At 37.7% G+C, this 5,194-nt stretch overlaps 1 pseudogene; it reads right to left on the bottom strand.

The window, feature by feature from the left end:
* Nucleotides 1-1,828: 1,828 nt before the first annotated feature.
* On the bottom strand, nt 1,829-2,428 carry LOC128097429 (RNA-binding protein 8A-like; annotated as a pseudogene).
* Nucleotides 2,429-5,194: the final 2,766 nt, after the last annotated feature.

Below are 5,194 nucleotides of genomic sequence, written 5' to 3'. Positions count from 1 at the left end.
CCTTTTTGAGTTGTATTAAATATGAAATTTATTGGAAAGAATGGAAGAAAATGAGAAAGGAGTGGAGTGTTTTGGAATGCTGTCTCCAGACATGACCTTTCCACAAGTCATTCCATCCTTGAACTCTCAGCAGCTTTGATTACCTGCAAAAGACCTGTACAAGACTGTGTCTATTTACATTCTTCTGTCATGGAGAGGGAAAGGCCTTAGGAGGCCATGTGCCTCCCTGGGAATTTAGTTATTTAATGTTTGCTGGAAGAGGAAGAGATATTTTCTTTAGTTGTATAGCCAATGCTAAGTTGCCCCTGGTCTTATAAATAATAATGATGTCCTGCATGCAAGGTATGCTAGGGCAATGGTGATACAAAGGTTGTGGGAGTAACCAGCCAAAATAAGGTTTGACTTAAGGCCTACCCACAAGATAGAATCCATAACTCTACAAGATAGTACCCATAACTGGCACTGCTTGCATGACCAGGAACTAAAGACTAGATAGCCTAGAGATATAGGGTAAAACTAAATACTACTGATTTAAAAAAAAAAACTGTAGTGATAAAATGATACCTAGTGATATTCCACTGTGCTTTTAGATCAGTTCCTTGTTCAGTCATCATCAGAGATGCTCCCTCCTTCAGAAGATGGAAACAAATACAAAGAATCACAGCCAGACAATATGCAGAGAGTGAGAGACCTATGAACACTCAGCCCTAAATGAGATGTATCTATCAAATCCCTCACCTCAGCTCAGGGAACCCCAAGGAAGAGGAGGCAGAAAGAACTCCATTATTTTTCTGTCTGTGAATTTTGACAACAGTACCCCAATAGCTGCAGTTAATACACTGCTGTCTATTGTTGTGCAGGTATACATATGACAAATTTTAATTTATTGATGAGGTATAGTAAGCATTAACAGCAATCAAACAAAATTAAATGTATATATATATATATATATATATTTATATGTATATATACATATTATATGTGTATGTATACATATTATATTTATATATGTATATATTTGATTACTGTTAATGCTTATTATACATATATATATATATATATATATATATATGAAAACCCCATGTGGAAACCTATTATACTATGAGCTAATTTAGAAAATAGAAGAATTTATTTTAAAGAACAGTGATAACACAACCTGAGAAAAGTAACTTAATATTTATGGTCACTCATATTGGCTCCAGAATAAATTATCTAATCCCCTTTGAGGTGAAGGTTGTAGTTTTTGAATCTGCAATAATTACAGCAAATGTTGTTGGGTTACATCTACATTGTAGCTATTATAAGTAATACAACTATAAATATTATACCAAAATCTCCTCAAAACTCTGCTTCCAATTCTTTTGAGTATATCTTGGCCTGGTAAATTATATAATAATTTCATTTTTAACTTTAGAAGAACCACATTTTCTAAAACATTTACATTCCCACCAACATTACATAAGGGTTCTGGTTTGTCCACATCCTTGTCAACACCTGTTATTTGCTATTTTGTAGATAGTGGTCTACCAAAAGCAACTATGTTTTATCTTCTACATGCTCTTCTGGAAGATGCATATAATCAAATAGACTTCTGAGTTCCAAATTAGCAGTGTCAGACATATTCTGAGATTTCAATCTTCGTCTAGGTGCGAAGACAGATTTCCTGGCAGGTCCTAGTCCACAATCTTTCTATTAGGTTATTAACTGAAGTAGTCTGTTGTTTCTTTTTTTTTTTTTTAAATGTAGAAAACAAAATGAAACATTTATTTTTTTTTTAACTCAAAACAATACTAAGTAGATAGGGTATGAAATTAAATATAAACACAAGTTCTACCCTAACCCTATTTATGCAAGGCAGCACAACCAAATGGACTTGTGGCGAGACCACCTGGTCAACAGAGGCTCTATCAACGACGTCTCCCATCTGGACTTCTGCTTCGTCTTCGGCCACCTCTCCTCTTGCCCTTTGGTGGACCCCGAACAAAACACCAGTCGACACTGATTGGCTGTCCCATCAAATCTTGACCATTGAGTCCCTCCGTGGCAGCCTGAGCCTCTTTGTATGTTTCATGCTCCACTAGAGTATACCCCTTCAGGTATCCTGTACGCCTGTCCAAGTTAAGGTGGATGTTTTTTATTTCCCCATATTCAGCGAATTTGTCATGGATATCTTCTTCAGTGGCTTCTTCATGGACTTCAGTGACAAAGAATCCAACCTTCAATGGAGCGTTGTGGTCCAGGTTCATCGCCATCTTGCTCTACACTGTCATAATCCTCTCGCATCCACGCTCGGGACCCCTTGGACCCAAAGCCGCGGCCCTTCCCTTTCTTCGATTTTTCTTTTAGTTTATGGATGCTTTCCGTCACCATCCTCATCCATGGCGAAATCTTCGCCCCCAGCCTCGTGAAGATCCAGCACGTCTGCCATCTTGCTTCTCTCACAGCTCTTGTCTGTGCCCCCCTTGTTTCTTAATATAAATGGCAGAACAAAAATAGGCCTGTACATACTTTCAATTATAGAGGATTATTTTTATCTAGATAAAGCTTTGTAGGTATTATGCCAACAAAGTCTAAATCTTCATTTCCTAATATTAAAAAAAATTATTTTTCACACACTCTGCATCAAATAAAATTCCATGCAGTTCCTACTAATCTAGACTATCTGGGTAATAGGTATTATTGCCATCTCATCATGTGCACGCCATATCTGACAAGCAACAAAAGAAAACAACATTTAAAATACATCAAGAAATCCAGGCTTGGGAGCACATGCTTTTAATCCCAGCACTGGGAGGCAAAGCCAGGTAAATCTCTGTAAATTCAAGTTCAATGAGTTATAGGCCAGCAGGGACTATGTATGAGATTATCTCAAAAGAAAGAAAAATAGAAGAGAAAAAGAAAGAAAAGAAGGTAGAGAAGGAGGGAGGGAGGAGGAAAAAAGAAAGGAAGGAGGGATAGAGGGAGGGAAGGAGAATGAAGGAAGAAGAGGGAGAGGCACACTAGTAAGTACAGCAGCCTAGAAGGAGTATATTCCATGTTCACCAGATGATAAACAAAACTTATCACTCAGTGCTGCCCACCTACCAGGGAAAAGTAAAATCATAGAAAATAACTAGATAATGAGTAGCTACTACAAGTCTTGATCACAGTATTTGCCACAGTACAATCAGTAATGAACTCTACACATTACATTCCAGTCTACACTCCATCTCGATATAGAAGTCTCTCTCAGGATGTCACTAGTTTCTTCTTGCCTTTGTTTGGGTGACTTTCTGTGACTTGTAGCTCATGGTCTCATTATTAAAGTATTTCTTTGTTACACCTATTAAAATCTACTTCTTTATAATTTCCAAGATTTGCTTCCTTTATGACTATCACAGCCAATGCTTGTACATTAGTTTTAGAAAAACATAGGAAATCTGCAACAATTCAAGAAGACAAAATTAAGAACATATACTTGGAAAAAAACAGATCATTTCTAAAACTTACTTCTCACAAAAATCACAGTACATAATAAGCCAATTATAGCCTTCCCTCCATTTCCTAGACTAACCTTGCTCTTTAGGAAATGGAGATATAGTGAGACACATTGACTGTTTTGCTGTTCATTTGGTTTGTTGTGTGTATGTAATATTTATTTTGGAAATTTGATCTTATGAATAAAATTTCTAGCTATATAAAAAGTTTCATGGTTTCAACAAATTTTAAATAAGATTTTTAATTTATTAGCAAAATGTAAGTACTTGTGTATCATATTTTAAAATAGTAAACTCTGACGATGGAAGTGCCTAATAATTTAAGCGCTGATTTTCCATTTCTATCTAGGATTTAGAAAGTGGTGGTAGAGCAGCTTCATATGTACCTTTTGTGACTTGAAAACATCATCTATTTCACAGCTGTCGACTGTTCTTATCTATTCAAAAGGAAGTTGTATTCCCTCCACATCAGTCTTTCCTACTGATGGTCATCAGCGTGTGTTTTTTTTCTCTCATCATGCTACCATTTTGCTTGTTTCATGTATGTTGGAGGAAAGTCACCAAGTATCTAAGAAAGAATGTAATGTTCTGTTTTACTAACCCACTTATAATTCCGCATAAGAAAGTAACCTAATTGTTAATTTCAGAATTTCCAAAATAATAAAATGGTAATAATAATACAGACTGATAAGGACTACTGGCTGAAAGGACTCTGAGTAGAATACTGAGTATTACTCAGGGTTAGATGAGACATTTTGTATGAAAAGATTTATCTGTTCTTTTGCACTTATTAATTTAACACATCTTCTAAAAGTGCCCTGTCAAGCAGTTTTTCAGTTCCTTACACATTGATTCAACAGGCTCTTATAACCCTTTCTGCTCCTCTATCCTAAACTCCCCCTGTAGTTAGGCTGTTTCCTTAAAGCTAGACACTAACCCAACCACAGCCAGTTATAACGACCTGAGAATGGTGCTGGAAATGGACTGAGACACACACTGAATCGCAGCTTGCGTATTTTTGACATACACACTTCACAAATCTTTATTAGTTTTCTGAACCATAATGAACAAGGAGTTAATGTGACTATTGTCTAAAATATGTTGAAATGTGTCTCCCATATTGTACTTTTAGATTATGAGTCACCTTCCTCTTTTATAATATCCACAGAGATAAAAAAGAAAACCCTCTTAATGAGTAGTTAAGATAGGCATGCCTGACTATGAACAACTTATACAAAAAATAGTTGTTGAAGCCAACAAAAGTCAAATATAAGATGGGTGGGGAGGAGAAACCATGGGCCAGCCTGGTGCCAGTCAGGTGCCATTATGGTGAGCCAGTATATGTGGGGTATGGGAGAGAGAATGAGGCCGAATGGTTCATGTCCTGTTAAGTGAGGCAAATCTGAAGAGGTGAAGGCAGGGATGAACAGGCTGATGTGTGAGGCCTGCATGACACCAGGGCCCTGGTAACATCAGTGCCTGGACTGCTGCCAAAGGCCATGTCTAGGTACATGGCCCTATTGCAGCTGTGGGCTGTGTTGCAGTCTGTGGCTCCTGTTATTACAGAAATTCTTGAGGATGCCTGGAGTCTGGACCACCACATGTGCCACGTTGGTGCCCAAGGACAATGCCACCTCAAGTGCCACCCCAATCTGAGTGGCCTGCACTGCCACCTGGAGTCATGGAGGCATCCAGACCCAAGCTGCAGCCAAGGGCTG

This window comes from Peromyscus californicus, unplaced genomic scaffold (genome assembly GCF_007827085.1).
Source record: "Peromyscus californicus insignis strain IS unplaced genomic scaffold, ASM782708v3 Scaffold_5__1_contigs__length_169319896, whole genome shotgun sequence".
NCBI classification, from domain to species: Eukaryota; Metazoa; Chordata; class Mammalia; order Rodentia; family Cricetidae; genus Peromyscus; species Peromyscus californicus.
Note: the sequence above shows the minus strand (reverse complement) of the source record. Positions and strands in the feature narration are given on the sequence as shown.